Below are 11,678 nucleotides of genomic sequence, written 5' to 3'. Positions count from 1 at the left end.
TGGCTTTCATCAGAAGGTTTTCATATGGGTTCATCGAGTTCAGAGTTAGAACCTGTGCACTGATTTGCTTCTGAAGGTTTAAAGTTACATTAATCCCTTGGTATAAACTTACTGTAGGAAGAAGTCTCTACATAAGGCAAATGTTAGAAGGAAGCACAGTGTCTCGGCACATAGTAGTGAATTCATGGCTCATCAGTGGACAATACGGTGCCTGCCAGCATCACTTAAAGCTCCCAGGACTTTGCAGGGATGGGTATCAATGTTCATGGAGATGACTAGCTAGTTCGTAGGTTTCTTGCTCTTATCTGCTTTTTAACCAGGCCTTGTTCTACACCGGTGAGTCCAGTTGTAGCCTGTCTTTCCTAAGTTGCCTCTCTTTTTTGATGACATGCAAACAGGAAGAAAAGAGAAAACAAACTCTGTTCTGCATGAGTTCCATTTAAGTACACGGTCATTAATTGTTAATCGTGGTTTAGAAGGAATGTGATTCAATCCAGTCTAGCTCAGTGTATGTGTGTATATACATGCATACATATATATAGGCATTCAGCATTGTGCTGTTTTTGTATGTCAAACTTGTATCGAGAATAATACAGATAACTTATCTAAATTGTCACACTGGGTATACTTTATGTAGGATATCAATTTGTTAAAATGCAGAGCTGTATGATAGAAAGCCTAGATCATGCAAGCAGTCTATCCACAAATCCATTTCACTTTGAAATGGATTTAAACACTTCAACCCTGTGAGCACTTCTTATCCATTGTGCTCTCTCAAAAAAAAAGAAAAAATTCAACCTGTCTCATAAATTTTTCCTGTGGATAATATTTGGCCTTGTGCCACTTACATCATGTGACATACTGAGTCTAAGATGCAGGAATTTTATTACTTTGAAAATGGGGGAATACCCACTGGGGAGTGCACAGTATTTGATTTTTTGTTTTGTTTTGTTTTTAGCTCTGCAAAGGCTTTAGATAACCTTAAGTGTGACATGTGAAAATGTCAATGTTGTGGCAATTTTTAAGTATTTTACCATATTTAGCCAGAATTCCTAAGGAAATGAGGCCGTTGGGTTATCACTACCTTCTTGCCTTTCTGGCAATGTTGTCATCACCTTTTTTCCCCCACTACCACAACAATTTTAAAATCTATTAGCCAATTTCAGCAGAATCAGAGGAACAGACAGCCTCAAAAGATACTGGATTCTTGCAAAATGTGTGGACATGAATAGTTGGAGCCAGTTCCTCACTATAGCACCCCAAACTGAGAAAAGGAGAGATCATCTCTTAGCCCTTATCCTGTAGTTGTAGTGCCCAATACTTGAAACAGTAGGTGCATGCTTAACTTCAGCTGTAGTACTTATAGCCTCTTGCCTATAGGCTCTGATTGGGAAACTAGGAAATGTGTGGAACTTCAGGAGGTGCTGTCACAGAGGTGAGCTTAGATTTCATAGACCTATGCCCTAGTGTTATCTTGAGGTAAGAAGCTTTGGAGACAGAGTGTATGTATAAAATATAAATGTATGAGGAGCTATGTTTTGTTAGTCCTGCTGCTAACAAATACCAGACATGGTAAATATCCAAGCATGTTTTCAGTGCCTTTTTTTTTTTTTTTCCTTAAAGTTCTCTTTTTCAGGAGAAGATCCCACACAAAGGGTAAGGGATGGAGTTCCCCCAAGTTTAGTGCCTGGGTTAGTTGAAAACACAAGAACATAGTGTCAGCTTGTCATTGCCTCTGAAAATACACTTCAGGTTTAATCCATTTTCTAATTCAGTAGGTTCTGTTGTAAGAATGTTGATCCTAAAGAGAAGCAGAACGTGAGCTTGAAAACACTGCTCTTACTTAAAATTCCAATTGAGATAATTGATATATTTCTATTGCTTACATAGTGCTCAATACTAATAGGTGTGTTTTTTCCACTGTGGCCAGATAATTCAGGAGAAACTTTTAATTAGTTCTTATATTCTGCTACAACCACCCCCCTGTCTATAGGGCAATAGAATTATCAGTCTTAGTTTATGCTGTCGTATTTGATTTACTAAGTTTAATGAAATGCTGAGCAGTTTTGCTATAATGTTTTTTAATTTTTTTTTCAAATCTTCGTAAATGCTTGAGCAGTTGAGGCAGAATGCAGATTTGGATAGTTGCAACCTCTTACTTACAAGATGATCAGACTGAATAACCTGGAAAACAAAAATACTGAGCTTCATGAATGAAAAATATACTCGTAAAGAGAACTTGGGTTTGTTTCAACAATTCTGTCTCTTAAGTGCATTTCTAAGCTCCTTGTGATGGTATGCTTATTACTTGTGAACTCGAACGTGAAAACCAGAATTCTACATGACTCAGTCCTCCTTATAATGTCAGTGAATCTTTATAGAGTTGGTGTTTGAAAACATCTTATGACTGCACTCCTAAAGACCTTGTTTTTTATGCTTCTTGCCACTAGGTGGAAGAAGAAGGTTATCAAAACTATGCCTTGGTGCTACCAGCCTAGTTATCCTTAACCAGATCCATTCCTTCTTACTATTTCCTTGATCTTAGAAAACTGATGTTTCAGTCAAGCTGATGATGGCTTATTTTGATTTTTTTTGAGACACCTTTATCAAAAGAAACACTATGCCATGCTGTGTAGTTACAGTTCTAATGTTTCTTTTCCTACAGTAGTATTTCTATAAATAATTTTGAGACAAAATTAACAGAAAATAAATGCTGTGAGGTGTCAGTCTGTAATATAAAAGATGGTGTTGTGATATGCAAATTATTTGAATATTCCTTTTTTTTTTTTAACAAATGTCGTGGATAGTCTCTTGCAAACTTCCCATAAAGGCTATATTTAATTCTGAAGGAATGTGTTTTGTTGTTTTGTTTTGTTTTTTTTTTTAATACAGCCTGGTTTGTAAGAGATGGTGCATCCCTTCAAGGCTGAGGCTTGAGTGGTGCGAACACTCTGGAGTGAAGCTTAGACAAGAATGTGAAACAATGTGAAAACTGTAGCTTAAGAGGGACAGAAAATTGTTGTTCTTCGATAGAAAAATGCAAAAAGAAAGTTTTCTTTAAAGAAAACTTGAGTGGTAACGTGTCCTACTGGCAGAAGTGATTTGTGTCTTAAATGCAAAGATGGAGCAACTTAGGCTGTCCAGTATGGTAGGTGATAAAATCTAACACTGCATGTAGTGACATTGCACAGCGGGGGTTTTTTATGCAAAAGCTCTGAACAGGAGTAAAATCTTGGTGATGTCTTTGTATACATTTTAATAATTTTCTCTAACATGCCAGGTCAGATGTTAGAGCTAATAAGCTCTAACTTTATGCTAGATTATATATGTTTTGTTTGCTATGGCTGGCATAGCTACTGTATTATCTGTTCTAGAGAACTCATTAGAAATGTGAGTCAGTTAATATTTGTACTGCCCAGCACTATGGTGATACAATACTGATGAATGTGATGTTCAGTACTATGTTGCTTGCTGTTCCTTTTTCCCAGGCTGAGGTGTTTTGTGAATGTTTGTTGTATTTTAAATTCTGACCGTATAAAATACTTTCAAAATATGAACAGCACGGTACATAATTTGCTGCACATAAAATTTAAAACTATTCTTTCACACTGCCAAAGCCATATCTAAAGTGGACTTCATTCCATTTAATTATGGTACATTTATAATAACGCTATTGAAGTTTGATAGTTAACCTGCATTTATTTTATTGATTCCTTCCTTTTGCTTTCCGCGAGTGCTTTAGTTTACTACAGTGTCTCTGAACAGTGCTTCAGCAAAAGTACTGGGAAGTGCTTTAAGCCTGATTATAGAACCCTTATTTACACTGGTTGTATAAACAGCTATACACATGCTCATACAAATAGTCCCAGTGAGATCAATGCAACAGTTTAAACATAAAGTGTATTGCAATTATGCCTTTTTCCATCTACTTGTCTATCTGTTGAAATTAGTATCAGTATTATCAGGAGAATTCAGTTCTAGAAGCTAGTTCTGTCTGAGCATACTGCTTGGCACTGCTTGTTTTCTTTCCTCTGGTTTAAAACAAGCAAAAGCCTTAGCTGCAGGGTCCGTGGGAGGGTTTTAAGTGATGATTCAGGAGGCACTGTTTGTATCTGCACTAGCTAGGAACATACCAAAATATGTTCGTGATTAATTTTCAGAAATAATGCTAAAGACTACCACTGAGTATGTGTGTAAATACCCTCTGCCAGTTATGTAGTTTATTTGCAAATACAAATGTATTCTTACGCATGTGGTAAATGCACATGGTTATGCATTGTCTTAAAATAGCACTGAAATAAAACCTAAATTACTGTACCTTCACTGCTGTTTTAAAACCAACATAGCCACACTAGTTTAGTGGCTTTCTTGGAATATGCATCAGATTCTTGAGGAAAAAAAAAAAAGGAATTTTCAGATGTCATCTTTTTAAAATATAGAACTTCCCTCTGTAGAACACATTTTTAGCCAGTTTAATCTTGTCTTTCATTTCGTGAGTTCGCTCTCTTGAACTCAGTCACTGCAGGCAATGAAGTTTATATCTTGGTGCCAGTAGTGGCTGTCATAAAATTATTCATCTCTTTAATTCTAGGCAATGTAATTGGTTCACTTCCTCCTTACTGCTGAGTTTGCTTCCATCAGCAAATTAAACATTTTGGAAACTGGTACTTGCTCTTTCTCAGTGCTTTATAGCTTATACAAGCCATGGTATTTATATTTAATTGTGCCTGGCACTTTAAATAATTGGTTCTTGTTTTAAAGTTGCATATTACTTCCCTAAATATTAACAGGGTGGTCTGTAACTTCTTATGCCAGGTATCTCCTTCAAACCTTTTTTAATTTCAGCAAAATACTTAGCTGTTTCAGAGGAAGGTAGTTCACGATGTCAGAAGACAAAAATGTGGTCTTGTACCCTCTTAAATTCTTATGACTTCTAGAATGAAATCTTGAGCCTTGGTGAGAGGTCTGTATTATTGTCAGGAGTCATCTTTTGTAACCTCTCTGAAACAGCTTTTCAGAAACTATTCTGTATATCTTCAAAAGAGCTTTTTGCATCTTGACAGGTAAATTCTCTGACGATTCTGCAGGGAGCAGGAATATACCACTGGCAGGTAGAATTGCAGGCTTTAACTTGCTCAGTGTTGGGTGGTCTTTCTGCCTCACAGTGACAGGTTCTGTGATGGGGAATGCTCGTGTTTTATGAGCATCTGCTGGTTAGGCTAGGGCTGTCTTCAGCCTGGAAAAGAGGTAGTTTGAGGATGTCGTAGAGGGCTACAAATTACTGTATAGAGTTTGAATGCATGTAACAGCAAAGAGAAGCTGGATGGGGGTTGACTTGTTCTAGTATGAGGAGGATGGACCTTCATATGAAGCTAGCGAGTCCCACGCTCAGAGCAGAGAAAGGTGGTGCTTTTCATAACATTGTATTGCCACTGCATGTTTGAGAATTTTCTGTGGGCTCAGTGGGAGACTGGGAAAGGTACTTGGAAGAAAGATAAAGTGGAGGTTTTTAGGTACATAAAATCAGGTTCAAGAAATCCCCTCAGCTGAAAATAATTGGAGGTTGGGAGTGTACTAAGATAAGCATATGCTTTCTTTACTTCCTGTTCTTACTCTTCCTTAGGCATCTACTTACGGATAAAGGCCACTGTGCTAGGTGGATTCGTGGTCTGAAACACTATCTATTCTTATACCTGGAAACCCAGCTGAAGGCATTGTTTTGTAATTCCCTGCAGATGTTTCTCATTACCTGTAAGTTATACTAGAACTGTGTGTTACAACCGAGGGGCAAAGCAACTCTTCTTACTCATGTTCTCAAAATCTCATGCTGAACTAAGGTACTGAGAAGTGGAAGAAAGCTGCTAGAATTCAGGAAATTGGGAAGCTCAGTCTTAGCTACTGTGGGCTGAGCGTGAACCATGAAATGAAAAGGGCATGGGAAACGCGCGGTGAGACATGGAGCTATGAAGGAAGACTAATACTGGGAAAAGGATATAAAATGTAAAAGCAGCTGGACAAGAAAACAAAAGGGGATGACTGGGGATACATCGTTGAAGGACTAATGGAAAGTAGGAGAGAGTAGACTTGGCCTGGCAAGAAGTTCAGGAGAGTCAAGGGAAAGAGCTTTGAGGGAAAAGAGGAAATGGAGATAGGGTCAGGAAAAAAAAATGGAAAAAAGTTCAGTGACTTCTACAGGAGATTCTCTTTAGATCCAGGAATACTTTCACATTGTATTGCTGTTAGCAGATCACCATGAAAGCCAAGTGCTAAATTTGTCTTTTGTAGTCTGGTGGACCATGAAGAACATAACTAGCCTCTCATTGCCATTGCTTTTAATCTGTACTGGAGATTTTAACCTGATGAATAAAACTGTAGAGGTGGAATGTGGGGCAGGATGGGATTACATTTAGTGGTCAGTTGTGAAAAGTTAGGTTTCAATGACTTGGCAAATACCACATAAAATTCTGTGTCAGAGGAAGAAATACAATTCCATTTACCAGGATATCATTCAAGTTACTAAACTGTGATTCCATCTTTTTGATATGTTTTTTTTGTTTGTTTCTTTGTTCTGGATATTCTTCCCAGCTTCTGCAATAAATGCAGAAATCTTGCTGGTAACAGATTCCTTCCCTGCATGCTGTCCCTCATGTGAAATGAGAGTGCAGAATAAATGTGGTATTTCATGTGGTATAAGTAGTTCAATGTAGTGTAGGATCATATAGTCATAGACAAGAAACTAAATATGAAATATATAAGGCTGCAGAGTACTTGGTCACTTCTGAACTCTTGAGTAGTTTATGCCACAGTGGCTTTTTATGCTCCTTTATTATTGTTTGATGGATCCTTTCGATCATTTCTACAGGCTCTTTTGCCTTGAGGGCAATAGGTAAAGTGATACCAGTCTGTATATCACAAATCACTGTTCAAACTAGTGTTAATCATGTTTTCCTTATATTGTTAAATAGATCTGGCTGTCTTATTTGAATTTTTAAATTGTTGATATAATCTGTGGAGAGAGGAAGAGAGTCAAATCTTCCTTTAAGGGACCTCATACTTCAAAGTCTGTCAGGTCATATAGTAATATTATTCTTTGAGTAGGAAATGGTGATTATATTATATCTATTCAGATACTATTGATGAGATGGTCATTAGTGAAGTCTTTGGGATGAAAGATGGTTTTGAAAGTTGAGTGCAGGCTGCTGCTTAAAAGGGGGCAGCTTTGTCTTGCCAGTGCCTCTGGCTTGATATACCTTTTGTGCTCACAGTGGAATTTTTTCCAGCCATGAGGTGAGTCAGTATAGAAAGCTCTGTCTATAAAGAAGCAAATAAGCCCTTTCCCCACCCAACCCTGACCCCATGTCCTCTCTCTGAGAGGGGAAACAAAAAAACCAACACCAAAACACCTTCAGAAACCCTAAACCAAAATAAACTTCAGTTGAATGAGTATTGACATAAAGAAAGGAACATAGACATGGACATCGGGTCAGGGAAAAGGGATAACTACTACAGTTTAAGGTATTGGCAAATGTAAGGCACTTGCTTCCTTTGAGGGAAGGGGATTTTTGTATACACTGGAGGTTCCTTCAGACATGAGTCCATTTCCACAGGTTGCATATCTGTGCTGTGAAGACTTATTGAGATTTAGCATTCAGGACTGGAAAAGAATATCTGTGCTAATGAGAAGTGGAAATTTATTTTTTTATTTCTGCACCTGTTTAGTTAGTTTTCGTAGAGAAGTAAATTGACTGCTTTCCGTCGCAGTTAATCTGTGGATTTTATGCTTGGGTGAGGCTCTCCAGATTAATTAGCAGGTTTAGTAAATGATATAGGGAAAAGTAATCACATTCTGCATGTGTTAGCATCACAGTGCCAAGTCTTTATTTTCGTCCTCCTGAGTCTACAATGCCTGATGTGCTTAAAATCATGATAGCATTGCCTATAACGTATAATTTATCTGTTAAAATGGGGACTAATGCACAGATTACATCACAGGCATTGACTGTATTCACCCAGTTTTGTGTTCACTATAATGTGAGATGTTGAATTCCTCTCTTTGGTTATTAACACCTTCCCCCTCCATGATTCTTAAATGTATTCTGAAAGCCCTCTATAGTTTTCAACAATGTCTGTTTTTTCTGTTGAAATCCATTTTTTTTCCAGATTAGCAAGACCAGAATAACCTCCTTAAAGTAGAACTTTGTCCAACAATCTGTGCAACTTCCCTCCTTTCTCTGTTTAGCTTGTGTATCAACGTTTACAGCTCAAAACATTGGTTTAGCCATTACAGACCTTAAAAATTGGATTTTAGAAGAATTGTCTGCTCTGTTTAAACTTCATGAAACATCTCCTGTATTTTTTTTCTCCACTCATCAAAAGATGATTTAATTAAAAAAGGATGGTGCTAATTGACAAATGTAATGATTCTTTTAAACTATTAAATATACTGCTCTTAAAATCAGGCATTTATAGGTACAAGTTAATGGCTATTTTATTAGAACTACTAATTGTCTAGTTTTTTTAGCAGCTGTAATGTAACTAATTATAGTCATAAGGACTGGATTGTTTAAAATAAATTCCAGGTATTATACAAGATGAGTTTTTTGTTTTTCAGTAGGCCACATAATGGGAACCACCTAGCATTGCTTTCACATTTTTTGGCACTTGTGGTCTTTTCCAACTTAGTTGTGATGTTCCCTAAGCCATATCACAAATAGAATTAATTGTGGATGGTTGTGTGTCTTTCAGCATCTAATTAGAACATGCTAATTACAAGCTGTTTTGTGAAGCCTAGTTTCCATTGGATTTGTGTTCCATGTTCCCTGAGCCCTTCTATCTGCATTAGAAATCACTTAAGAATCTTAGGTCTTGTTAGAAGAGTGACGGTTAAGGAGCTTGTAATTGCTGTCAGACTCTGATTGAGCTGAGTATCAGTCATCTGTTTCTCACAAATGGAGACAACAGGAATATGTTGAGATTTTTTTTGGTGACAAGATTAACTGTTTCTTTGCTTTCACGCATACCGTCAGCTTTCAGTAAGGTCTGCGAGCTTGTATTTGACATCTTAGAAGGCTTTTTTTAAACAGAAGGTAGTCTGAAGCTTTTCACATTTGTTTAAGCTCCATTAGCGCTGGTATTGAAGGTTATTTTTATATGTAAGGGTTAATTGGCAGAATCCGAAGTGATGTGTGGGTCTGAAAGGCTGGGTGTTAGGAGACATTGCACACTGGAAGAGCTATATTTTTAAGAAATCCACTGATGCCACCTGTTACCCACTCTGGAATATTAATATTTATGATTAGATATGTCAGGCCATAAGTTGCAATGAGTAGTACCATGCAGCACAGAATGCCTATTTGGAATCAAGCAGTCTTGAGTGCAAGTAAATTTGAAAACTGAAACCAGAAAACTCATACCAAAGTTCACACGGGGCACAGGAGGGAATCTATGGTAGATGATGAGGTTGTAATTTCAAATGCCCATTCCACCTTTTTAAATCAACTCTGCTGTTCCCAGAAAACTCTGCTGGAATTGCCTTGCTATAATGATTGGCATATTGATTGGATTTAAAGTACATAAGCATCTGTAGTCTGAATCAAATTTGGGCCCAATTCTGAGATTTGCTGAGCAGCATCTGCAAGCTTGTGGTTAACAAGAATTCCAGTCGAGTATTCTAGGAATTGTGGATGCTTCCTTTCTGTCAGGATCAGAGCCCTTGGCAGTTACAGAACCATGATATTAAAAAATCCTACAAACATGCAAATTATATACACCAATCTTTATTATGAACCAAGAATCCTTTGTCACATAATTAGAAGATATTGCTTACAAACAGTTTCCCAGAGTGTAGTTTCTTACAGTTTTGTTTCCTGTGCTCCCTGTGCCTTTCCGTCACCTGATGCCTATCCTAAGCAGAAGATAGTTTTTCCTTGAACCTCCTTCTACCTGTTCACTGTCTTTTTCACCACAAAAATTGTAGAAGTTTGTTTATTGTTAATGCATTCTGCTTCCCCCACACCCCCTTTTAGATGAGGTTGCTCCATGGATTCAAAAGTAATAAGAACAGGCCAGATATACAAGTAGTGCAACCGCATAAGCTTCACTTTTGGATAACTAGACAAAAGTTCATATAGCTGCCAAAAGATAGGGCCATTGCAAAACCTTCAGGGTTAAAATGCCTTTACTAGTTTTGTCAATAGGAATTTATATAAACTATCATTCGCTTCAGTTTTGAGTGAGTAAAATTATAGCTCAGTTTCTGCAAAAGACATTGCACTGGTTGTGAGGTTGTTGATTGCTGAAACTTCACTTGACTTAAAATTTGTATATAGAGTTCATTACTAGTTATATACAGTATGATGAGCAATTAATAAAATGAATACAAGCATCTGGTCCTTAAATTTGTTTCTCTGTTTAGTAATTAACTTCTGATGGAGCAAAAAAAGTTAGCTGATGACGTTTTGATTTATGCTCTGTGAGTCTGTGTGTAATTTAAATTTGGATACCATTTTAATTTGAACTGGTAACTATTGCAATTGTTTGTATGAGGATAAAAGACCACTGTCTTTTATCTGACTGCGTATACCTGTGGTTTTTGTTATTGATGGAAAATTAGCATAGATCAGCCAAGCTGCTGACTGAAGAAGAGGTTAGATGTGAAGTTAAATTCAGTATTTAATGAATGGTGACTCTGAGCTTGTTTTATCATTGTAATTGAAATTGAAATTCTGTTTTCAGGTGATTTTGTTTGACTGAATATGGAGGAATCCTCTCTGGAGGAGACTACTTTGCAGGATAACTGCAAGGATAACGAAATGCCATCTGAAACTCTCGTTTCCTCTCTTGGCATTATTACTTTCATTACATTTTCTTAAGAGTTAAAGGACTTCTTATTTGTGTTCTTATCAATGAGATCAGAGAATTTTCAGGGAAAATAACTTCAGAATGATCAGATTTTTGGAAAGACACAATTCACATTGTTTTCATGTCTTCATAGCCTTAATTAGAAACTACATTTCCCTTTAATTTACACAATAAAACTAGACTGCATTCTTGAACTTTTACTGAATTAAAGGCATCCTGATGGAGAAAGTTTTCTGCAGACAATGCTCTCCTCTTCTATAATTTTCCACTACATATGGGGGAAAAAAGGTAGTTGTTTACATGGGGAAAACAGTGAGTAAGGAAGTCTTAGAGAGGTCTAGGTGTGTTCAGTGCTTAGAAAGAATTGAGATCCATGTGAAAAGAGTTCTGTTCAGGACAACAGGTTGTAAATTTCCCAAATACTGACAAAATCCTCCATTAACAGGGGACAATAATTGGATTATAAATAAGTTGGGTACAGCTAATTGGGTACAATGTCACTGACTTCATAGTTATTCCTGTAAGTACAGCGTTTCTCTGTAAGTCTTGCATGAGAATTGGCATTAGAGTGTGCCTTGCTATAAATTCACAGGAGGAAATGGAGCCCTTGTCCTTTCTCCTTGCTAGCCACAGTGATGAGAGTGGTTCCTGGTAATTTGTTGTTCTAGCTTGGCCAGTAATTAGAAAGTGATGGTTATAGGTTTTCATCCAGACACTAAAACATCAAAATGATGAGTTGTGAATAAACAGGTAAGTATATGGGTTGAAAAGATACTCTGGTATTCTAATGTTAATGGTAGAGAAATAAAAGTACATGA

Source organism: Mycteria americana, chromosome 4 (assembly GCF_035582795.1).
Source record: "Mycteria americana isolate JAX WOST 10 ecotype Jacksonville Zoo and Gardens chromosome 4, USCA_MyAme_1.0, whole genome shotgun sequence".
NCBI classification, from domain to species: domain Eukaryota; kingdom Metazoa; phylum Chordata; class Aves; order Ciconiiformes; family Ciconiidae; genus Mycteria; species Mycteria americana.
The sequence above is the reverse complement of the archived record's forward strand: the minus strand, read 5'-3'. Positions refer to the sequence as shown.